Raw genomic sequence first — 25,289 nt, 5'->3', positions numbered from 1 at the left:
TCTACTACTTTCTTGCTGTCAAATCAACCCTCGGAGCTTCAGTCCACTCATGTGTGAAACGGACTAAAAAGAGTAGTCAAGTACGGGATTTTTTGAGGATTAAGTGTGTCATTCCATGGAAAGTGCTTGCCACACAGTAAGTGGTGGTGCAATTTACTGAGCATTTATTGAGCATCTACTGAGCTCTTCTTAGGTGCCAGGCATAGGGACACAAGTGGAAATGGTTATGATGCTATGAATTCCTCCTGCACTCTGCTGAGCAGGAAGTTCTCCTTCTTTGTAATGTTCAATGTGACTGCCCTCCTTCTCGCCTTACTTACCACAGCCCTGCACTGCCTTCCTCCCACCGTGTGTTGGAAGCAGGATTCTCAGCATTAGGTACCACCCTCCGCGTCCTGGCCGACGCTCGCGGAGCCGTACCTCACCCAGGGGTCCCCGCGTGGGGTTCCCCGAGAAGGGATGGGAGGATGGCGGGGGTGCAAGGAACACAGGAGCGCGACCAAAAGGTAAGGATGAAGCTGTTGTATCTAGATCTGCTTGTTCCAGGGACCAAGACCCCGGGGGCGCTCAGCGGCCGGTACCCCATTCCCCGGCTGGCGCCCGGAGGAGGAAGATGAGGAGGCACCAAGGCGGGGTCCCAACTAGGGCTCCGGGAGACGCGGCGCCACCCCCTGCCTGCGCGCTCGCTCCCGGGCGGCCTCCCCGCGGCCCCGGCTCGGCCTCGCCCCTGCGCGCACGCCCAGCCCCAGCAAACCACACCCCGCCCGGGCCTCCGGATGGCCCCCGCTCGGCCCCGCCCCCTTCGCACTCGCCCCCCCACCCCCGGCCTCCGGGCACCAACGGCTCGGCCCCGCCCCCTAATTATCCACATTTCCCCCCTCCTCGGCCTGTCGGCGGCCTCAGCTAAGCCCCGCCCCTACTTAGTCCTGCCCCCTAATTATTCCCACCCCGCCCCGGTCTCGCAGCCTCCTTGGCTAAACCGCGCCCCCTCCGGCCTCGGCATTTTGCCCCCACACCCCCCACAACCCCCCCAACTCGTCCACACCCCTCCCGGGCTTCTGGGCCTCCCCAGATCGGCCACGCCCCCTCCATGTTTGCCCCGCCCCCGCCCGATCTGCCTCGGGAGGTGGGCGCTTGGTTCCCCCTCCGCGTCCCCCTTTCTCTCCCGCCCCCTGTCTCCCAAGTGGCCTCGGCTCAGGCTCCGCCCTGCCCCCAGGCTCCACCCCCGCGGAGACCACCCCTGCCCTCCCGCCCTGGTCCCCGCCTCGCGCGCCCCGCCCCGCGCGCCCCGCCCCCGCCCCCGCGGCCCCGCCCCGGCGCGGGGACCACCCTCGGTCCGGGGAGGCGCGGGCCGAGCGCTCGGGGCACTCTCGGCGGTCCTGGCCGCTCGCCGCCGCCGCGCGGAGATTCCCGCGGAGCCGCGCGCGCCCCCGGTGGGGCCGAGCTCCCAGACCGCGAGGAGAGCCGCAGGAGCCCGCGGGGACGCAATGCGAGCCAGGTAGGCAGGCGGCAGTCCGGCGGTCCCCTGCGGGCCGCTCCCGCCCAGTGCCCGGCCTCGCTCCCACGGCGCCTGCCGGGGCTCGGCGGGCTCGCACCCTCGTGGGCACCGATCGTTCCCCCGCCGCCTGAGTTCGGGGCTCCGGGTGCCCGGGCACAGCTGGCGCTGGGCTCGGGAAGCCTCGCGCCCCTCGCCGCCGCTCGGGCGCCTGGGTCACCTAGGTGCAGGCGGGCGGGCCGGGGTTCCCGGCGCCGAGCCTCTGTCGGGAGCCCCCGCGTGCGCCCGCGGAGCCCTCTCCCCCGGCCCTGGAGCCTCCCGGGCAGGCCCTGCGGGGTGGCCCGGCGCGGCGACCGCACGCGTCCCCGGGGCGCCCCCTCGCGCGGTTCTGGGGAGGGGAGGGGGGCGAGCGGTCCCGGGTTAAACTTGTTGGTGACAATGCATATTTCAACTTAGGAGATGCCTGGTTTTAGGATGGTAATGCAAATCCCGGGTTCTGGCTGGGCCGTCCGGTGAGCGAGCAGCCGCGAGCTGACAGCGCGGACTGCCGGCGGGTGGGGACGGCTGGAAGAGAGGCACGTTGTTCTCTAAGTGATGTTTCCCGGGAAGCCCGCTCCGCGCTGCGGATTGGTGGTGCCCGGGAGTGCGGGCGGCTCCTGGCCCGGGGCCGCTCCTGCAGCCGGGGGACCAGGCCGGCGCTGGCCGTTCCCCGGGGTGCTGGGCGGTGCGAGAGCGGCGGGCCCTCTACGGGCGGAGAGGCTTGCGGAGCCTCACCATCAGTGAGATTTCGAAAGGGGACGCCGGGCTGGATTTTATTCGTGCTTTTTCTTGGCAAGTTAGTGCTGCAGATTTGTACTGTGTCCTTTATCAGTAATAAGTTCGTATAACTTTTGTTTGGTCACAAAAGCAGTATACGCTTTGGGTAGAAAACGTGGAAAAAATAAAGACAAATGTAAACAGTAAGACAGAAGCCATCCGTGATCCCACTCTTCCTATCGGCCTTTAATGTTTGCATTCTTGGGGTCACCGGCTTACCGATTTAATGAGTAAGTTACAGCCGGAGCTTCTCTTGCCTAAATCAAAGTAATCCTTTATGCAACTCTCGCCTCCCCACCCTTCCAAGCATGGTGGTCTCTGAACACCTAAGTTCAGCTTTATTGGCCTGGCTGCCTTCTCAGCTGGCTACCAGTTCCCTTTCTGTGGGCCTGAGGTGGAGAGAGAAGGAAGCAGTCAGCCTAGAACGCTGGCTAAGACTGCATTGGCCTGGTGCCTCTCCACCTTCCCCTGTGGTTTTGGTTACTTGCCTTGTAAAAATGAAGGTAATGATTCTCAATCTGCTTCTCAGGCCACCATAAAAATTAATGGGTGGTTTGTGAAGCGTTTTGACATCCTTGGATGGACAGCGACTGTACTTTAAGGGGCTAGGGAGCATTTTGCTCTTCCACGTTGTTGCCGTCATCCAATTAAACAGTCTACCTCCCACCTGGCCGTCCTGACCAGGAAACAGACTCCAGGAATGTCCGGTGGAGCCTGGAGAACGTTCCTGGTTCCCGGCTCTGTGCATTCTGCCCAACAAAGGGGGGTGGGCGTGGGTGGGGGCTTGGAAGGAGACCACACTCCCCGATGGGCCTCTCCCTTCTGCTTTCTGCATATGGGTGGACATGGAGAGGGTAAGGGACAGGTCCCCCGTTGCCCAGGCCCGATGCTTGTCCATCTGTGGAATGCCAAGGCCATGCTGATCCGAGAGGGAACAGTTAGTTCTGGGAGGACTCGGAAAGTGAACAAACCTGGCTTCCTAGGGATTTGTCTTACGGCTCACTTGTTTACTAAATGAACAATGAGCAGCTCAGATCTGCGGTGCCCCAGAAGCTTCTGTGAGCTTTAATTTTTTCCTGTTGTTCCAGGACTCAGGCACCACACTCTGTGGCCCTTTCAAACAATGAATAGGGACTCACACCATTTGTTAATGTCAGGTATACAAAGCCGGAGTGGGGAGAGGAGCACACAGGTTGCCTTTTGTTCTCCTGGCATAGAAACCATGCTGGAAGAGCCTCTCCATAGCAGGTCTGCGGGGCTTCAGTCTGTCATTTGATAGTTTTCATTATTTTATTGTTGGATCCCACCGGCACTTTGATCTGCCCGAGGTCTAGTGGCTGATCCCAGCCCAGACACAGGGGGATTTCCAGAAGCACCCAGAAAGGGGGCTGGACAAGTTGCTGCTAAGTGTCCTTAACTGGGCTCTCTGCCAGTTAGTATTATGCTCTTAATTTTCTCGGTGGAGGGAGGAAGAGGGAGTCTTCCTGGATTTTCTCCCTTGCTGTTGTTTGCTAACTTGATTGCTGGTTACCCAGCAGCCTGGACGTGCTTTCCTGTGGCTGCTGGAATGGACTTTTTCTTATTCTAATGGTTTCTCTTCTGTTTGTGAGGTGACGCTAATGTGAATGGGGTTTACGCCCCTGGGTCCTGGGAGGCCACTCCCTCCCCCATTTAAATCTTCCGATCCCAGCCAGTTACTTGTGGGAGGAGGCCTCCTGGCTTCCCTCAGCTTCTTAGGGGAGTCCTTGGCCTGAACAAGGTGAAGAGCCACGGGGTTCGACCCTTGCTGACCTCCTCCCTGGCTCCCTGTTTCGGGTATCAGCCTTGTTTTGACTGAGTAGAAGCTGCTGTTTTAGCAAGTGGGGCTTTGGTCCAGCCATGTGGGTTTTCCTTAGCTTTGTTATTTTTCAAGTCCAGCACCTGAATTTGGACCGTGGTGTGATTTCTCTTCTGAGAATTCGAGGCAGGCCCCTGTGATATTTCCGAAGGCCCTGGAGCTGGGCGCTAGGACCTCTTTGTCTTGAGGTCGCTGTCTGATTAGCCGGAACCGGGAAGGGTCACCAAACCCAAACAGCTACGGAGACTTCACCCAGAGTACTCTGGCCAGCTTTGCTCCTGGCCTGGAGGGGAGCCCGGGGCCACCCAGTGTCGACCCGCAGCTCCCTGCGCAGCGCCAGGCCGCCTGCCTTCCCAGCTATTGGCACAAGAGAAGCCCCACATTCCGCCATCACCCTCTGGAGGAGTGACAGAAAAATAATTCACCGAGTCCCCAAACACCCAGGGAACAATCCTGCTACTTATGCAGGATGTCTCAGGAAGCCTGAGCCTGCTTTTCAGTGGGCCCTGGGGGCATCCTCGTGTTACGTAACAGCACCTGATGCCACCTGGCCGAGCATCCTAAGGGAAAGGTTGTCAGTATTCAGCCTTCCGAAGGCCAGAGCACACAGAAGGTATTTTAGAAATCAAGGGGTGGGTGGTGTGTTTCAAGGAGGGAAGGGTGAATCCCACAGAGGGCATCAGCCCCCACCCCCCCATCCGCCAGGTGGACTGGTGCCTGCCCAGACCGAACTGTCAGTAAGCCAATAGGATGTCAGGAAGGAGAGCGGTGTACTGAGCTCACCTAACTTAAGTTGAGATTTGGGGTGCTTTAGGGGTAGAAAGAGGTATCATTTGCTGAGGGCTTACGAAGCACCAGGCCTGGCATGCACACTTTAAGATCCTCACCCAAACTGTGTAGGGTTCCATTATACAGGAAAGCTATGAGGATTTAAGTAGTCCCCCAGCACAGTGGTCCCAAAGTGCCAGAGCCGGGAATTGAACCTGAAAGTGCCTGAGCCCAGCGCTCTTAATCACATCTCCCAGGGTGCTGAGAGCAAAGACGCTCATGCATTCGGGTGGCATGATGACAGGCGCGTGAAGCCTGCCCTACACAGTTATAGAACTTGTACTCTGAAGGCGACGAAATCTTTAAAACCTGTAAAATGTTTGCAGCCTAAGGGGAACACAGCCGGGTTGTACCTTTATTCCTGGGGGTCTGCTCTGTCCTCGCCCTGTCTGCAGGGTCCAGGTTGGTTTCTTTGGAAGACTGAGCTGTTGCAGTCAGGGTAACTCGCACAGGAGCCCCCGTGAAGTCTGTCCTTGTACCATGAAGTGAGGGTGTTCCGGGCAGACCGAGGTCACGAGAATAAGATAAAGATTATGGGAAGTCTCTCAAGTAAGTGTAAGATAAGGATTCCACCTTCCACTTCACAATGAAATAAATGACACACTGAGGAGATTATTCTTATCTGCTCATTAAAAGCTCGTCTCTGGAGAAACTCTCTGCTGGTTCCTGTTAGCCCAGCGCTTTTGAACAAATTGAAAAGAATACTTCCTGTGGAAGGATTTTTGTGGTTCCAGACTCCTGTGATTCATCTTCTCCTCTCTCCCTCTTCCCCCTTCCCCCAGGCTATGGGACTGAGGGAAACCCTGCCCCATTTTTAGGAACACGGAAGCCTGTTCTAGTCCCCAGGCCTGAAGGGAATACAGGTGTCCTTTCCTGGATTCCCAGTGTAGGAGGCCCGTGTGCTGATAAACCTGCTCGGAGGAAAGGAACAAAGAACCTTCACTGTTGCACCTGCTGGTTTCGGTGGTGTGGTCTAAACATCCGCACTGTGGCCACTGGGAAGCTCCCAGGGCTGGCATTGTTGAACCACCCGTGTGAGCCAGCGAGAGCCGGCTGCAGCTCGCCCTTCACCACACTGGGCCCACCTGCTGGCCCCCCTTACAGAGCCGGCCACATGGTTAACTGGCTTCTTCGGGGACCATGTCTGCCCAGCAGGTGGGCGGGGAGAGGGTTCGGATGTCACTGGGTGGCGTGCTTTGGCCAGCTTCAAAACATACTGTATGTTGAAATCACCTGGGAGGTTTTTAAAAATCCACCTTTGCCAGCCTGATCCCCAGGGGAATGCAAATCTCTGAGGGCGGGGCCGGCAGTTTCTAAAACCTCCCCATCAGAATCCCCCTTTTCATATGTATCCTCCACGCTGAGGTAGGGAGTCTGTGGGAAGGAGACGGGAGGAGTGGTATGGGACTAGGGATAGAGGAGTGGTATGGGACTAGGGATGGAGGAGTGGTATGGGACTAGGGATGGAGGAGTGGTATGGGACTAGGGACGGCAGACCCTGTGTTTGAGGCTGGAGTTGCAACTTTCCCTTGAGGAGCCAAGGAAGGTTTTTAGGGCCAGGTTCTTGGAAAGGCAGGCAGAGGCCCAGATCTTTCCAGTTGCCAATTGGAGACCTTACTCCATTGACTCTTTCCTTCCATGGGTGGTGATCGACATACTTGTTCTGCCTTGGTTGCTCTTGCTGGTCTAGAACAGAGAAGGGTCTTCATGGAAGAAGGGGTCAGGATGAAGCCAGGAGCTCTGTCCTTGGAGAGACCAATCCTTGGGTGGGTTTGATGAGCTGATCTCTGGTGTTAAAGCAGAGAGCCAGAGTCTAGAGGAGCTTCCCGGGACCACCCAAGTGAAGACAGGAGAAACTCACTGGTTAAGAGCTTTGTCAGTCTGAACTGGTTGCACACATAACTCTGATTATTTTTTCTCTATCACAATTAGCAGTAAAATTATTTTAAAATGTGAGAGCTCCTTGGGAGGCAGCAAGCACATGGGAAGGGGGGAGGGTCCTTAAACATCTGAGCCAGCCTCGTTAGCAGGTCTGACACTAGGAAGAGGGAAGCCAGGCCCCTGGGGTGTAGAATTTAAGGAGGCGTCCCTGGGGTTGTTCACCTGCAGGGTCTGCCTGCTGATCCGAGGAGGACCGAGAACCCTTTGAGAGGGCTGACTTGGGCCTCATTTCCTTAGGGTTGAGCCCATGAGCGTGGAAGAGCCCCCTGGAGACTCGAGCATGAGCCGGGGGGCCTGGGAGCACGCTTCTGACTCACCTCATGAAGATGGGGCGGGAAGGCCAAAGAGGGAGTGGAGAAGCAGCTGGAGGAGAGAACAGGCGGGGTGTGTGTCCCTGAAGCCAGGCAGAAGGTGGGGGTGTAGAGGAAGGCGGTTGGGAGCCCAGTGCAAACAGGACAGTTGTGGGGTTGATCGAAGAAGCAACAACGGGAAGACAGGAGGCCACTGGGTTTGGCTTGTCAGAACCGTGTGAGTGTGGTAGTTGAAAGATTCTAGAAAAAATAGAGAATATGGGAAAATATTAGTGGTAAAAGAAACGGGACTGTCATTTGATGGTGTTGAGACAGGAGGGACCCAGGGCTGGGTCAGACGGAGGGCCTGGGATGCGGGGGCCAGCCCACAGTGGTGCAGGACGGTGAGTGCCCCCACGCCCTGTGAGAGAAGGAGATGGATATGGGTGGTTGTCTTCAGGAAGAACAGGTTAAAAGACTTCCCCAAATGCCTTTTCAGGCTGTTGTGGCGGGGGGAACTCCTTGGTCCCTAAGACCCAGTTTAGACTCCTTCTCAAGAAATCTTTCCTGAGTCCCCGAGGTCGGGAGCTGACCCGCTGCTTCTTGCATGTCCGCTGTCTTGCTAGGCTGGGCGCTGCTGGGCACCGGTCACATTTCACTGATGGCCGCATCCTCAGTGCCAGACAGCACGTCCCATGGATGAGGAGATTGACAGGTGGAGACAGGGGCTGACCCAGGTGATCACTTCGGGTGGTGACTTACCGTATAACCATTCGGAGGCAGCATTAATATTCTCTTCTTAGACGTCTTAGCAGTTCCAAATGCACAATATGTGACAGAAGTAATTTCTGGCTTTTAAGAATTCTGGCCTGTGAATAGTAATCAGCTTACTCATAAATTCTGTCAAGTGGCACCCCGGTCGCTCTGACATTTAACGTTTCATTCAGAGAGGCTCGCCCCACCTCTGTTTACCCATTTTACGCCGCTGCCCACTTTGAAAGGATTTGAATTTTTAATAAGTTTTGGATACAAAGAAGTAAGTGGAATATCTGAAAAAATGCATGTGCATTCAAATATTTTTTATTACCCTGAGAATCGTCGCTTTGAGAAGTGGTGTCCGATATTTGTATGTGTCCTTCGTGTGAATGGAAAATAAAAGCACTGGGTTGAAAGTTCACTGGAAATAATTATTGGAGCTGATATAATACTTATAAATACTTCATGTAAAGTGCTGGGCCCGAGGCCTAAGACCAGAGTCACTCAGTGGACGGTGGTGAGGGTGGTGGTGGTAGGTAAACCGGGTCGTCGGCTCTGGTCCGGTCTCACTGTTCCTCCCCGTGGCCCCCATCCCAATACCCCTCGCAGAAGTTGGGATATTTTTTTTCCCTTTGTGGTTTCAGAAATCAGTGTTCAAGATGTTCACAAGAGGAGAGCCCTATCCCTCGGGGTCCTGGTTTTGTGCTGGTAGGCAGCTGTTGGATATCTTACCCTTATAGTGCCAGACGAGGAAACCCAAATTTCCCATTTCGCTCACCTTTCCAGCCCTTGTCAGAGGGTGCCGACTCTGGGGGACGTCATGGGAGACGAGATACTGGCCGCACATCAAAAATGAGTTCTTTAGAGTTTACGTAGTGCACATAGTTGGCTTGTATTTTGTTAGAACCACCTGTGATTTCGGGGCTGTTCATTTGGGGAAGAGCGTGTGTTCGTCTCAGAGACAGATGCTAGAACCTTCTCTGCTCTGTAATCCGTAATCCGGGCGGTGGCAGACGCTGGCCCAGCCAGTCCCGGGAAAGGAGGGAAATGGCCCCCAGGAATTCCTTTTCTCCAGGCGGGAGCTTCGTCGGTTCCTTCACTTGGTATTTTATTTATAAATATTTTAAGAGCTTGAGAAATTCAGTTTCAGGTAATTTGACATTTAGATGCTCAGAATCTCTCAGATTCATAGTTACTATTTGAGGACATACACGCTCACACACACTTGAAATACTCCTACCCACCTCTTCACATAGGGATTTTTCTGTGGTTTCACCCATTTATTGGGCTTTTCCTCTGTGTCAGGCACTGTGGTGGAGTCTTCTGTAAATGGCTCTTTCTTTTTAATCAATCCATGATGAAACAGTCCGATTTGCACAACCGAAAGTCGTATGTGCTTCAAGGAGAATCCTTATTAAGAATTAAGTGGCTGGGGGCGCCTGGGTGGCTCAGTCGGTGAAGCATCTGCCTTCGGCTTGGGTCATGATTTCGGGGTCCTGGGATCGAGCCCCAAGTTGCGTTGGGCTCTGCTCAGCAGGGAGTCAGCTTCTCCCTGCCTCTCTGCCTACTTGTGCTCTCTCTCAATCCCACACACCGGTCTGTGTTCGAATCTTGGGCTTCTGTATCCTTCCGGTTTTGACATTGGACAACCTTTTGGACTCCTTCAAGACCTGGTTTTCTCATCTGTAACATGGTGGCGATAGTACTTACTTCTGGGGCTTGGCAGATGTCAACGTGGAGTTGTGGATTTTACTGCATCATCCCCCTGTGTTGGCCTTGGGCCCCGTACCTATCCTGGGGAGTTTTTTGTGAGTCCTGTGTGCACTGTGGACTTTTTCTTAAAAATTGAGTAAATAGAGATTTTTTTGGTGATGTTTCACCATCTGCATTAAACAGGAGTGCAGGGCTTTGATATTTTTAGGTGTTCAGTCTGACCTTTGAAATGTGCGCGGGCGCAGACTAGTTGCATGATGTATTGGTAAATGTCTCAATAAGGATTAGCTCCCTCAATCCTTGGCCCATTCCTCAGATTTCTGGGAGCTGGAGGAAATGCAAGGGATAGAGTCAGCAGGTTGTAGCCCAGGCTCACACGTCGGATCGAGTGTGTGGGGACCAGCAGCCAATCGGTCGAGGCCACCGAGCCCGGGTCTTCCAAGGCCTGACCGTGAGCAGGGGATGAGGGGCGGGGTGTCAGGGCACCTCCCAGGGCACCCAACCCAAAGTGTGTTGGGTTCAATACAAGTACTTTCTAGATAAACGAATTGTTTAGGGAATATTTTCTTGTGATTTTTCCTTCTTTTTTCTTAAAAAAAAAAAGGAAAGGAAAACCTTTCCACTTGAGTTTTTTCTAATTACCCAAGTAATTATATGTTCATCTTGGAAATATTAGAAAATGCAAAAGGAGAAAAAAGTTAACATCGCTGGAACTTTGCCACCCATGAGAACCAGTCTGGTCTGAACTGGATGTTTTTCTCTGAGTTTCCAGTGTTGTCACATGTAAGTCTAGAAACTTCCAAACAAAGCAGGATCATAGAGTGGGGACTTGTTCTGTGCATAGCAATTCTTTTTATACGGATCTTTCGAATGAATGCTACGCTTTTTAAAAACTGCTTTTTATCTAAAATTGTTGTTGACATGTTTTCACATCAATAAACACAGATTCAGATCCTCAGATGGTACCCGGATGCACCCTATTTAAAAATCCTTATTCATAGACAGTTTCCAGTCACTTTGAAATTATAAAGAGCTCTGCAGTGAATATCTTGATGCATACATCTTTCAATACATGGAAGTTTTTCCTTCGAATGAATTTTTTTTTTTTTTTTTTTGCCACTATTGTGCTTAAAATCTACAAAGAACTTCTAATTATATTAATAGTTGGATGACGGGCGCCTGGGTGGCTCAGTTGGTTAAGCAACTGCCTTCGGCTCAGGTCATGATCCTGGAGTCCCAGGATCGAGTCCCGCATCGGGCTCCCTGCTCGGCAGGGAGTCTGCTTCTCCCTCTGACCCTCCTCCCTCTCATGCTCTCTGTCTCTCATTCTCTCTCTCTCAAATAAATAAATAAAATCTTTAAAAAAAAAAAAAAAATAGTTGGATGAATGTGTAGTCGCTACTCAGAAAAGCATCTCCAAAGGCAGTGACCTTGGGAAGAGTTTCTAGGACTATTGTATACAACTGGGTGAACTTTAAGACCAGGCTTAGAAATGCCTGTACCACATTTGTGGGGATTCTTTCCTGACTGTCCAACTGCTCACGCTCTGCATTGTGAGCTTTTGGGGTGGGGTTGGGAAAGCACAGCTCAATTTTAGGATGTACACTTACACCCAGTTTCTTTTCTTTTTTTAAAGATTTTATTTATTTGACACAGAGAGAGAGAGAGGGAGGGAGGGAGAAATAGCACAAGCAGGGGGAATGGCAGAGGGGAAGGAGAAGCAGGCTCCCTCCCCGCTGAGCAGGGAGCCCGACATGGGGCTCCATCCCAGGATCCTGAGATCATGATCTGAGCCGAAGGCAGATGCTCAACCGACTGAGCCGCCCAGGCGCCCTACTCAAACACCAGTTTCAGAAACATCAACATATGGGGAAGGTGTGTGTCTGAGAACACAGGAGGTGTTTCTGTCCGGAGGTCCTCAGGGCCCCCTCCCTCCCAGAGGTGAACGGCTGATGATTTCCCTGCGGTCAGCTGCATGAACGGTCACTGTGCGCCCCCGGGGTCACGTCCTTCTGGGTGTCAGGAGTGCTGTGTGAGGCGGCGTCTTGGATCGCTCTGGCGAGGTGGACTGCAGTTGGATCTGGTGCAAGGCCTCCCCCCAGACGTGGTTTACAACTTCCAGGTTCATTAAGAGGAGAAAGTGCTTAATCCCTTCCCCGGACAGGGAGGCCATCCTTTTGATTTCTAACTGCGGTCTGGTGTCACAGGACTTCTTCATTGTGGCAAGAGAGGAAAACTAAATTATGGGTTGAATATATTTTGGCCCGCCTCCTGAGCGTGGCTTTGCAGAGGGGCCTGGCTGCCGCCTCTGGTCTTGGCACCACCGTGTCCATGAGTCACTGCTCACCTATTTTGACATGAGGCAGCACTTTGGGGGCTGCTGGGAAGGCCGGAGGACTGCTCATTCACACTGGTGGTTTGTTTTGGGGGGTGGAGAGCCCCTAGATTGGGTCTGAGAGCTGAGCCTTTTGTAACTGTCTGGGATGCTGTCCCTGGCCCTCTTCCCCTCCTGATGAGCTGTTGGACTCACAAGCCTTCATTCCCTCACTCGCACTGAGCCCGCTGTGTTCCAGGCGGGTGATGGAGAAACCACTGGGGAAGGTCTCTGCCGGGCAAGTGGCCACCAGTACCCAGGAGGAGAGGTCAGGGTTCACGAGGTGTACTGGGGGGTCAGGACATGCTTCGTGCAAGAGCCCCACTAAGTGAGAGATGAAAGAATTGGGCAGGCACCTGCAGGGGTTTTGGGGGTTGAGTCACTGCCAGGAACCAAACCAGGTGACAGCTTTCTGGAAGCACCTGTCAGGGGATGTGAGGGGCAGGTGGCTGGAGGGAACAGCCCTTCTGGGCTTTATTCAGCTTTGAACTTTCAGGCACTGGAAAAACTTCATTAAACGTGTAGTCATGACTTGAAAGGGACCTGGGAGGTGCCCTGACACCCCGCCCCTCATCCTGGACACCTCCTCACACCCTTCATCTCCCCTACCCCTGCCCCCCTGGGGGGCTCCCGTGACCCCACCCTGTGACCCACACGGCTGCCTCTCCCTCCCGACTTACTCGGAGAGTCTCATAAGATCATCTGATTGAATGACCCCTCTGCACAGTGCTGAGGGTTACCTTTGTTAGCAAAATGACACTGGAAACTAAGCCAGCCGTCAGATGATAAAGAGAGCCGCAGCATTTTTATATTCCAGAAAGGAAAAGGTATTGAGAAAGAAGGGGAGGTTTTCCAGTGAAAACAGCATGGGAGGGACCCCGAGAGATAGATCGGAACACCTCTCCGAGGTCGGCTGTTTCGAATTGTGCCCCCGGCCCATGGCCCTCGGAGCGGCACACAGGATGATCCCCGGCCTTCCTTGTCAGGTTCTGAAACCCACCAGGCTGGGCCGTCCTTCCCCTCCTGACAGCCCCCTTCTCGGGCCGCAGGAGCCTGAGCTGCTGGGAGGTGGCGGCTTTGCTGGCCATCCAGCGGATTTCTGTGTTTAACCCACATTGACCCGGCTAATCCTGGTTCTACTTGGGGAGGACCTTCCATGCCGCCTTCTGCCCCGGGAGGACAACCAACTGTCCTCAACGTGCTCGGAGTAAAACCATGCCTTTTTCAAGGTTAAAAGAACTTATCTAAGAGCTGGAACATGATGTCATAAACACCGCTTTTGTGTCATTAGTGGAATTGTCGAGAAATTGGCTGCTTGCTAAATTGGGAGCCTGATGATTTTTCTGGGAAGAAGCCGGGTTATTTCAATGAGCAGGAGCCTGGAGAAAATGGCAGGGATCCCCGAGGGGAGTGCCGTGTTGGAGGCCGCGAGTAACAGGTGAGCAAGGCGTGCACGACAAAATGCCCATTTATGGCTTTGAGGAGGACTGTAAATTAGGCACTACGGGGAAAACTTGAGCGAGTGTGACTTTGAATATGTCAGGTTGTTTGTGGTTGTCCTCTGCCTTCAGATTTTACCGCCGGGAATTACAAATAGGCAGCTCTGTGGAGCCCGCAGACAGGCCTGGAAGGGAGTGCACAGAAATCATGGTTGTTTGAATATGAAAATCGGCGGGCGGGGATTGGGGTGGTCATCACCTGTCCGCCCCCAGCCCCCTCCATTGTCTTCAATGAAACAAAGTCATGTTTACATTTAAAATATTTGGGGAGAGAAGAGGAGACCCGGAAGCGGTAGCTAATACTGTCTGCGCCGGGGCCTCTCGCCCAGTGGACCCTTGTGGAAACCCAGGGGGTAAGTGGCATCGTTCCCTTCTTACCCATGATGACACCGAAGCCAAGAGGCTCATGAATGTGTCCAGGGACCCAGCGAGTATACGCAGTACAAGGGAGTAAAGACTATTATGTGGTGCTGATGCCTGGGTGTTAACTGACAGGGGAGGGATGTTTACCCAAACACTTGACCGTGAACCCGGGGCTTGCGCTTGCAGCAGTGGGCCGCGCATACGTAGACCCTCCGCGCGGAAGGACAAAGATCACCGCGAATGACTCCACCCCAGACGTGTCGCCGAAGGGCATTTGCTCGCAAGCACTGCAGCGGGGTTGACTCAGTTTGACGAGCACCTCATTTCCCATCTTGCTTCCCAGGTTGCGGGGCTTCTGCGTCCTTGACCCCCATGTCTGGCTTTGAACTGTAAGGAGCCTCAGAAACTTCAGAAATAAAGTCATTTTCGTAGACGGCAAATTAATGCGAACGTCGCCTGTCTGGCAGAGAAAGTATAAACAGCCTCTTTAATTAAGTGAACATTATGCTTGATAATAGAAGTATTAAAAAACTATGGAATGCCACTTTGCTAACAAATCGTGTTTCTGTAGTTCCTCTCTTCTTTGGATTTTTCCTGGGCGTCTTGCATAACGCAGATATGTGATGCTTATAATAGTAGTAATAGCTAATAGTGGTAGTTAAGACGTCACTGACATTTTGCTGTGTGCCATCCCATGGCTTTGTCCTTACAACTGTTGTGGGGAGGGACTCTTGCCATCCTTGTGGAACAGGGGAAAACTAAGGCACCAGGAGGGTAGGAGACTTGTCTGAGCTGTGTGTGCAGAAGCCAGATTGGAGTCCAGGCTATCAACCACCACACTGCTCTGCCCCACACTGGGTGTCCGATCTCCCCCAGGGCAGAGAAACCCCGGGATGAACGAGCTGCTAACCAGAACCCGACCCAGGAGCAATGTGGGGGGCAGTGGTGTGAGCAGGCAGGCAAGGTGAGGTCTCAGCTGAGATGAGAAGGGGCAGGTGATGGCCACATGGGTGGTCTGGATGATTCCAGTCCACCAGCAGGAGCCAAGGCTTGAGGGATTGGGGGTGGGGGTGGAGGAGACCCTAATGCCGGGAGGGTGGGGAGCTGGGCAGGAGAGAGTGTCCGTTCTCTCTCCCCACTGTGCCCTCACACTTGGCAAGCACACGTGAGCCTTCCCGCGTGACGTGGGGCTGTGTGACCACGTCCCCCTTGTTTCCATCCAAGCTGTCATTTGTCAAGATGCACACCGCATCAGGCACCGTACGGCGCTCTTGTTTGAGATCATCTGGAATCACGGACCCTCACGACCCTGAGTGGTAGATGCTCAGAGATAAGTCTTTATACCTAACAAGTTTGCCCTCAGATATCTCCCATTTTGTGGTGCCTTTCTGAGTAGCCACTATATACTGAACTAAGAATTAGTACAAGATGAGAAGCCCCACTGGGCCTTCCCTCCCTCAGGCCCAGGGCCACCTGGTCCTTCATAACCGGGCCACGGCTGATGGAATGAATGGCAGGCTATAGTTGCCCAGAAGGTCTGGAACTCAGGTTAGCTTTGTGGTAAAGGTGATGACTGATGGAAGGTTCCAGAATGTTTGAACCCAGAGGGTATAAACGGAAGGGGCAGCATCAGTAGAACCCCGGTGGGGATGCATGGTTACAGTTGTGTTTCCATAGTGGGGCCCCCCAGAAATCGTCATATGATGACTGCCTGGAGCCAGCAGGACCCTGAGCTTGCTCTTTCTGAGCAGTCTTCGGCTCCTATTTTAATATCCTCCTTAACCGGGAGTTATTTTTTCAAGTATTTCATGTTTTTCCTTTTCTGTTTTTCCCTCTTTCTTCCCCCTTATTTTCTGGTTAACTTCTGGTATGACTGCACTGGGGCTCCATAAAGGCTTCAAGAATGCTTCCAGTGTTTCCGGGTATTCCTCGGATACTCATACAGCAACCGCATTTTCTCCAGGATAGGAAGTTTGATGTAGGTCGATTAAATTCAGCTCATCGGTGATGTTGTGTTTTGTGGTGGGTGCCATATGTTCTGTCTGTGGGACTATCGGATTTCGGGAGCTGGGCTCACGTTCCCTCACGTGACTGCGGGGAACGTCCTTCTCTCCGGATTACCGCTAACCGTGTCTTCAGCGTGATAATCAGATCTTTTTGTCACTTTACAGTTTTGTCAGTGTAAAAATCCTCTCTAGTGTGTGTTCAACATTTCCAGTCCTGTTTTCTGATACTCCGCTGTCCCCCTTTGTGGGTCGTCTTGCTTTAGATGGATTTCATGCCGTGTGTAAGCGATTCTTTTCACTGGCTGAAAGCCCCCTTTCTGGACTGTTCTTCTTCGGTGTAATGATGCTACCATTGGTTTTGTCGCCACCTGATCTGAAGAGTTTGCTTCTCGGCGCTCTTGGTGAGCTCCTTCTCCTTGGTTTGGGGTTAGAACGGAGAGCATGCCCACTGGAGTCACCAGAGTGTCAAGAGTGTGTGCGGGGTTGGTTCTCATGGACTCTGTTCCCTGGGCCACGTGAGACTCTTGGCCAGACTCCCGTCCTCCATCCCTCCTCTTCCCACGGCCCAGTTTTCACTGAGAAGTTTGACGTGTGTGTTTTTGCGTCTGTTGTTACCCAGTTTTTGTTGTGTGGGGATATCTAATTAGGTGGGTTTTGCGGTCTTGTGTGCATATGGTTTTGATTGTGTATGTTTAATGCTTTCATCTGGGGATGACTGTGGGCTATGGTGAGGGTCTGGGTCCCAGCCCCGACCCCAGTGCTCAAAGCACCCCCTTCTCTGTATTGGGGATGTTGTGTGGTACGTGTACTGCTGGGTTTCTGTGGGACTCCGCAGTCACGTCACGGCCCGTGTGTGCTGACGTCAGCTGTGAGCGGAGTGGCTCTGTGACCCCGCCCCCCCTTGTTCTTGCTGCCCATTCATTGACTGAGTCCTTCACGCACACCAGCGGCTTCAGCGTGCTGGACACGGTTCACCCGTGGCCTCTGCTCTTTCCCAAGTACTGAAAACACGATGTGGCCTGCAGACTTCTGAGGCCTTCCTGGCTTTGTAGAGTAAGCCTAAACTTTTCAGCGTGACATGCCTACAGGGACTGGCAGGCTGGCCTTTGAGCACTTTCATCTCCAGCCTGCTCTTCCCTGCATCCTCCAGGCCAGTCCCTAAGATTCCACCATGGTTCCGGAAGTGATGCGTGTTTGTACCGCTGGTCCTTGTTTTTGCTGCCTCCTGCCTGGTGGGACTCTCCTCCCAAGGCCTTAAGGCTAAATATCCCCCCTTCCCTGTGGCATCTGTCCGTCTGTCTCTCTCTCACACACACACAGTGACCCTCAGCGTCCTGATGTCTCAGTTCTGGCCGCTCTGGGCAGAACTCCACAGTCCTCCCGCCCCCATCTGTCTGTCTGTCTGTCTGTCTGTCACACACACACACACACACACAGTGAGCCTCGGCGTCCTGGTGTCTCAGTTCCGGCTGATCTGGGCAGAACCCCGTAGTCTCCAGCATCAGTACTGAGACCTGGAACAGGCAGCATCCTTACTTTTCTTGTGACCACAGGGGAGGTCTTGGTGAATCTCTAAACCTCAGCAGGTTTAGAATATCACCTGTGAAGGTTAAAACTATTGCACAGGTCCCTCCCCTAGAGAGTCAGTCGGCCTGGGGCTGGGGCCTCTGCATCTCTAAATTTAAGAGCATCTTAAGGTGACTCTGCCCCCAGCCAAGACAGAAAATCACCAGGTTAGAGTGACCACCCCCCCACCCCATTGGAATACGCATCTCGGGTATCATTCCCAAGATGATGTTTTTCTAAGCTTTTGGTGTACCTAAATCTGTTTTATAAGAATAACAAGGGCTTTTGTAACAATTCCAAGTATTACAGACAATAGAGGGTGAAAAGTGAGTCTCTCTTCTCCCCCTGGAGCGGGCTGTCTCCCAGGGTCTAGACCACTTTCCTTGGTTAAGTGACCTTGACTGACCTTGGCTGATTCCTTCCGTCCGCGGTGGATTCTGCTGACCTGTACTGCTCAGGTTTCTGTGTCTGTGTGTTCCCAGGTGGCGTGCAGGTAGACTTGTCTTTTTTGTTTATTAGCTTTGGGGGAGCAGGGTCACTTTTTGCCACATCAAACAACTGGGAGTGGAGGGTTTTTTTTTTTAACTGCTTCAGACCTGTCTTGTGGGTACCAGGCCCGAACTGAAAAGAGTGTGTGTGTGTAGCTGCAGGGCGCTGCCAGATACACATTTGTTCATAAGCAATCTGAGCAAACGAACTAGGCTACGGTATATATGACCTCCCTCTCTCTCTCTCTCTCTCTCTCTTTTTAATATTTTATTTATTTATTTGAGAGCGAGCACAAGATGGGGGAGGGGCAGAGCGAGAAGGACAAGCAGACCTCCCCGCTGAGCTTGGAGCCCCACCCGGGGTTCGATGCCAGGACCCCGAGATCATGACCTGAGCCGAAGGCAGATGCTTCACTGAGCCACCCGGGCGCCCCTATGACCTCCCTCTCTTTTTAAAAATCTTACTGACTTATTTTTAATTGTAAACAACCACATAATATGAAATTTGCCATCTTGATGGTTTTTAAGTGCACAGTTCCGTAGTGTAAAGACATCTACATCCCCCAACTTTTTTCGTCTTGCAAAACTGAAACTTACCCATCAAACCACATCTCCCCATTCCTCCCTCTCCCCAGCCCCTAGTAACCACCTTCCTGCTTTCTGGCTCTATTATAAACGTGACTGTTTTAAATCCCTCCTCTGGGTGGAATCATGCAGTATTTGTCCTCTTGTGACTGCCTTCTTTCACTCAGCGTAATGTCCTCAAGGTGCGTCCGTGGCAGAGTGGGTGACAGGACCTCCTTCTTTTCAAGACAGGATAATATTCCATTGTGAGGATAGACCCCATGTTCTTTATGCGTTCATCTACACACAGACATTTGGGTTGCACTTCTTGGCTCTTGTGAATAACGCTGCTATGCACGGGAGTGTGCAAATATCTTTTGAGACCCTGCTTCCAATGCTTTTGGATGTATATACCGAGAGGTAGGATCGCTGGGTCATATTGGTGCTTCTGTTAATTTTTCGAGGCACTACCATGCTGTTTGCACAACGGTTGCACCTTTTTACATTCCCGGCTACAGGGCACGAGGGTCCCAGCTCCGCAGGGTCCCCAGCACCTGCTGCGTTCTGTCGGTTTGATGGTGGCCACTCTAATGCGGGTGAGGTGGTACCTCCTTGTGGTTTTGATTTGCGTTCAGGGATTATTGACGGTGAGTGTCTTTTCATGCTTGTGGGCAAGTCTGCTCCTTCTCAATGGCACTTAGTTACTTAGATTTTCCATAAATTGTTTTCCACAAGCCTTTTTCTTTACTATATAGGTACAAACAGGGCTTGGGGTAAAAATGAAGACTCTAGTGAATTGTTCGAGATGTCCGGGGTTTTCTCCTATCACACAGTTGTTGGGGGAGCTTATTTCTGGAGTAGACCATTTAGAAGGAGACGTTTCTTCATGAAAAGAGGGAACAAGCCCTCTCCCGGCATTACTCTCAGAAAGCCACCTCCCCCCTTGCAGATTGTTTCAAGAACCCATATAATGGAAGTCCAGTGTGAGGAATAACATCTAAAACACCCACATCGCCCTGGGGACCTGGAACCTGAGGCTCGAGGCTGCCCAGGGCCCATGAAGGCTGGCCGTTCATTGTCCGGTCTGTTTGTGTATGAGCGATCTGTGCTTCTCGTAGACTCAGAAAATGCAGCCTGTAGAAGAAATTAAAAGTCACCTGACTGCCTATACCTCCATCACTGTGAGATAAAGATCACTTGGACATTATTTCAGAAACGGGGTCACTCGCGCTCAGTCCTGCAGACCTGCTTTTTCGCTCAGCAGCGGTGGGAAAGCGCTGGCTGGCCACCCTGGCGTCCCCTGCACGTGTTCGGCGACATGGCCATCCCGGCGTGAGGTGGAACGCTGTCTTCCCGGGGCCGTTGTTGGCGGTAGCTCTTCACGCACTGCGTGGTGACCGAAAGCAGGAGCGCACCCTCTCCTGCGCACCCGGGCCAGCCTTGCTTGCGATTCTGGCAGGCGTCCCCAGCTCGATAGACACCCTCGCTGGGCAGAAGCCGTGAGTGCTCCCTCTGTTCTGAAAGCAAGCCAGCGAGGCGTTGTCAGCCGCCCTTCATGGGGCAGGCACCAGCCTAGCAGCCACTCCAGCTTTGGGGGAAGGAATACATGCTTCGGGCCCTCTGGAGCAGACAGTGAATGCTTTCTCTCACTTCCCTCCGCCCTGCTCCCCTTTCTGAAGCCTGGATTTGGGGGGGCCTGCAGGTAGCCCCGCCCACATGGAATGTGAGCCCCTTTCGAAGGGCTTTTCTGGGTCTAGCTTGACAGGTGTGGTTGGGAAACTTCTCCTGAACCCCCGAGAAGGAATGTTTTCCTTTATCGTGGGCCAGCTCCTCACCAGCCGCGGGAAAATGCATTCAGAGATCCGTGAACTTGACCCCACGTGCTCCCCGTAAGAGACTGCGCTGGGCGGAGGGGGTAGGGTGGCTCTAGGAGGACACAGGGCTCTAGGCTAACAGCGATCCTGAGGCACGACTTTGAGGCAAGAGCTCCTGGAAGCTTCAGCCTGACCAGCCCTGAGGCTTCTGCCTTAGGGATGGGCTTTGCCCTTTCGGTGCTCAGGGAGACCCGGGGCTCCTGCCCTTGCTGGCATGGACGAGCTTTCCTAGCTCAGAAATAAACAAGGGAATCATTGCTGGGCACAGCTTCTCCGGCTTCTTGCTACTTCCTCCCTCCCCATGGTGCCCTGTGTGTTGACTGGGTGGTGTTGGGGTGCTTTTTGGCCAATGAGTGGGAGGAGGGAGGGAATTAGGTGGATCTGAGCCAGTTGGTTGTGCCCACACTGGAGGGGGATACAGTGCATCTCGAACCACAGCAGGCCTGCCTGGCTGGGACACGTGGCAATTTGTAATGGGGATAATCGTAAAACTCACCCTGATTACAGGCGCGTGTGACATGCGCCTGGCACACATCTTGGTCTTGCCCCTGGGAGCAGGCCGAGCGTGGCCCAGCCAGTAGGTGCCTGGTGCTTTGCAGAGTTCGGGGCCTGGACAGGTGAAGCCTGGGGTGCGAGGCAGGAATTGAACTGTCACAGCCACGAGGAGCCTCGGGAGACCGACTAAATGTCACGTGGTGTCCTGGATGGGACCGAAGAAGGATAGCCGGTGGGGCGGGGGGGGGTGGTGGCAGGGAAATCTGGTTAAAGAATGGACTTTAGTTTATTATATGTGTCTGCATCTGTTCATCCTCTGGACAAATGTGTCATCCTAATGTGAGAGGTTAGTAAAAGGGAAACTGGGTGTCGGGAGGTATATGGCAACTCCCTGCATTATCTTCACATCTTTTCTGTAAATCTGCATCTATTCTAAAAGAAAGCTTATCTTTAAGAATAGACAAAAGAGTGTTAGGGAAGGCAGTGGGCAGTGGGGGCCCCTGGCGTGGCTCTCGGCTGGGCTGGCCCTCTGCAGGCATGTCTGCGTTACGAGGCCCCACCCCTGCTGGTGTTGGGGTGCGGGTAGCCTGCTAATGCCGGCCAGTGGTACCAGGCGCCCCCTGCCAGGGGGAGCCCAGGGCCCCCACGCCCTGGCCAGAAACAGCCCTTCTCTACAAAGCCAAGTGCAGTGGGCCCGGTCCACTCCGGCTCGGGCCGTGGCCTGACTCTTTCCGTCAGCACGTTCTTTGTTCTCCGCTGGACCAGACATTTAGAGGTGAGCCGCTCTCCTGGCCAATGAGCGAGCTGGCTTCCAAACACAAACACAGATCATCTTTTTGCCAGGTGAACTTGAGAAAGGGAGCAGAGCAGCAGGGACAATGGGCCCATTTATAAGCTGCTCTGACTTTCAGAGTCCAGAACGTCGGGCTTCAGAGTGGGGCTGCAGGTGCTGGGGTGGCGTCCCAGGACCCCACTAATCCTTTTAGCAACTCGAGATTGATGTATGGACAACAGGATGAGATTGTCTCCTCTGAAGATGGCCGATTAACGTATGTACAGAATACACACGGCTGCTTTGAGGCCTCTGTCCTTTAGGTGTTTTCGGTTTATGCCGTGAGTCGGGGCACAGGGATCGAGCACCGTTACATGCCCAGCACCGGGAAAGCCGCCAGGGGCACGCATGCACGCACTCACAGACACGGGGTTCGGAATCTCAGGCAAGAAGTCTTTTTTACAGGACCTGACGTGAGGAGAGCGTGTGGACAAACGCTGGTCCCCGGCTGCACCTGCCGTCTTCCAGCCCAGCGCTTCTCAGATCTCTGTGCTCAGAGATCACCCGGGGGATCTTGTTAAAATGCAGATCCTGGCACAGGAGGTCTCGGGGAGGTGCTTTTCTGACCTGAGACTGCACTTTGAGTGGCAGGGCCTCCGCGGTCGGCAGAGTTTCCGTCTGGGCTGGCAGTGGTGGAGCCCTCTGGGAGGAGAGGGCTCATGCTTCACAACTTGTCAGAAATTTTGTCAGAAGGATGAACTGAGAGATAAGCCTGCGCCTGAGTAAAGGGAGGAGATTGCAGAGAGACAAGGCGGTGGCAGGTGGGAGGAGCGGGAGAGCCGGGAGCGTCCGAGGCGGCTTGTGGGGGTGTGTGTGTGTGTGCGCACGTGGGGTTCTGTCCTGTGAGCACGGAGGTGGCTCTGACCGTGGACGTGGCACTGTTCTAACACTCCACACCTATGATTCACTCCCCACAACAGCCCCACAAGGTGGACACCGTTTTTGCCCCTTTTCAGAGAGGAAGGTGGTTCGCCTGCCTGCTCAAGGCCCTGCAGTTAGGCGAGGGTGGGAACCGGGTCCTGAACCCTGGGCAGTCCCAAGTCTGCACATCAGCGCTCAGGGGGGACAGGTGGCGTTTCCCGGGGGATGTGTTTGCACTCATGTGCATCGAACCAGAGTTTCCAGGCCCTGCGCTGGGTGAGCACCAGCCACTGTGAGCCTCTGGGGTCCACCCTTCTCAGAGATGAGCCCCGGGGCCCCGAGGGCTCACGTGAGGTGACCCAGAGCTAGGATGGCCCCTTTTTTTAGGGTCCTGACTGCACCGGGGACCCCCCTCATGGCTGGCGAGGCTCTCCAGCAGGTCCTCCCCCGGCCTCCCTTCACTTCTCAAACCCGGGTGTCTGTCTCTCCATCCCCAACCGAGACTCACGACACATTTCAGTTAAAAACCACAACATTCCCCATACGGTCATGGAGGAAACTCGTCCAGATTCCTCATGTGCTTAAGGTACCTTAGAGAAAACACAGTTTCTGGTCCCTTCTCTAGTAGGAACAGGCTGTGCAGTTTGTGGAGGATTTTCCCAGGGAAGGCCTGGGTTTTAGGGGGCTGGACTTCGAGAGTTCTTTATTCCTTTGTGTTCCTTCCTCCCTTTCAACATGTTGCCTGGCCATGGGACAGGAGTCAGGAGAGCGGGGTGGCTCCCGCCGCCACGGGCCTCGCGGGGTGTGGGGGGGGGGCGGTGCTCTGGTCCCCCTCCGGTGATCCATTCATAGTGTGCATTTCCTCATGTCATCTGGAGAGGTGCTTCGTTCACTCATTCACTCAACTATTTGGGATCCTGCTACGACCAGGGTGTGCAGGGCCGGGCAAAATGCAAGGTCCCAGGCACTGTCCTCCCTCTCAGCCCGTGGGCTCAGGGACCAGAGGCTCTGGCCCTGCTCCCCCTTCCCCCCCACCGAAACCTTGGAGGCCTCGCTGGCCTGCCCTCGGGCCGTTTGTGCCCACTGACCAGTGCAGGAACTCTGGCTGGGCTGGTTCCCTGCCGCTGACGTCACGTCTCTCTTCTGTAAGTCTGCGTAGAAAGTTCTTTTGTTCGGCAATATTGGCATGATTGAATCAATGCTGTAGCCAAACAGGATGTGGTCTGGGTGACTCCCAGCTTGCAGCCATGGATGGTTCTTGTTTTTAGTTGTCTCAAGAGGTAACACCCACCACCACCACCACCACCGTGGGCGCAGGGCACTTTGGGGCCCTGGAGGGGAGCCCCTGGCCTGATGAAGGGGGGGTGAACTCTGCAGGGCCTCTGACCCCAACTTTAACTGCAGGGAAGGGAGTCGGGGAAGAGGGGGGGCAGATTCTGAGTCATAATCCAGCCCTGGAGGAGAAGGCTTCCAGGTAAAGCTTGGAGGCCTTTGAACTTGGTTTGCTGGGAGGAGAGAGAAGGATTTCCAGGTGGGCCCTGCTTCTGGGTGGAGGCTGGTCTGTTTTGTTTGCGGGGCAGGGTGCGCGGGGGGCGGCAGCAGTGTGCAGGGCGCCCGTCCTCGCTCTTCCACGAGGTGCCGGAAGGCCAGCCCTGGGGTCCCTAAATGTTGAGTAGATACAAAGAACACGTTGGGGGGTGAACAGAAAAATCAGGAATACAATGAATGCCTGTAGAGACTTATGTAGCCATTACCCAGGCCGAGAAGTAGAACTTCACCTTTGAATTCCTACCCCGTCCCCGGTGTGTTTTACCCAGTCTAGCGTAAGCTTTTAAGTAGCCCCTAACTTGAACTTGGTGGTTTTCCCCTGCTATTCATAGTTTTTCCACATAGCCAGTAAACATTGGGTCCTTAAGCATTGTCCATTGTTTTTCGTGTTTGCAACGTACATGTACATGGAAGCATGCACTTTCTGTTTGTGGCCGGCCAACCCTGATGTGGTCCCCAGGGGTCCCCACCTGTTATTCACACCCTTGAGTAATCCCTCCCCTGCTGTGGCTAGCCTGGCATCCCACTTCTGATAGGGTTCGTCCAGTGATGGACATCCCTTCATGGTTAGGTTACATCGGATTATAACTTCCTTCTTGAAGACAGACTCTGTCTCTTGCTTGCTTTGATCATGCACGATGCCACAGAGAGAGTCCCACTTGGCAAGGACCCGAGGCCTGTGGTTCGATAACCGGGAAGGGACTGAAAGCTGCCAATAAGTACGCAAACCTTCAGATGAGGCCCAGGCCTGGCTCAAGTCTTGACTGTAGCCTGAAGTAGAGGACCCAGCCAAGCCACGTCTGGATCCCCGACCTACAGGAACCGTGAAGTGGGTGTGTTGTGTGTGGTCATTTGTTACGCAGCGCGGGGTGCCCGATGCGTAATCTTCTGAGAGTTCCTTTTTGGCTGCACATCATGTTCCTGAGGTTCACCTGTGGGGATGGGGTCTAGCTGTAGTTTATTGACTCTTACTACAGTGTGGTTTTCCACTGTACGCTCATACCTCCGTTTACTTACTCCCTTTGCCCTCAAGGGCCAGAGCTTGTTCATAGCCCTTGCTGTTACCACCTGCACGCAGATGCCTCTCTCGGGGGGTCCCGCCGTGGGGAGCCCCACAAACAACGTTCGGGTCATTCGGGTTGC

The 25,289-nt window shown here is 53.9% G+C and overlaps 1 protein-coding gene across 2 annotated transcripts in view; it reads left to right on the top strand.

The window, feature by feature from the left end:
- The first annotated feature begins 366 nt into the window (after positions 1 to 366).
- The window catches only part of SH3BP4 (SH3 domain binding protein 4), an 86,364-nt gene continuing 61,441 nt past the window's right edge, over positions 367 to 25,289 (top strand). Inside the window, exon 1 of one of the 2 annotated variants that reach the window (XM_032394448.1) lies at positions 367 to 506. The gene's annotated coding sequence lies outside the window, so the exon portion shown is untranslated. Of the gene's footprint in view, positions 507 to 1,336; positions 1,499 to 25,289 lie in introns of those variants that run through there. The other variant, XM_032394361.1, reaches the window with a different exon arrangement.

Source organism: Phoca vitulina, unplaced genomic scaffold, assembly GCF_004348235.1.
Source record: "Phoca vitulina isolate PV1807 unplaced genomic scaffold, GSC_HSeal_1.0 scaffold1, whole genome shotgun sequence".
NCBI lineage: Eukaryota > Metazoa > Chordata > Mammalia > Carnivora > Phocidae > Phoca > Phoca vitulina.
This window is presented reverse-complemented; position numbering and strand designations above follow the sequence as displayed.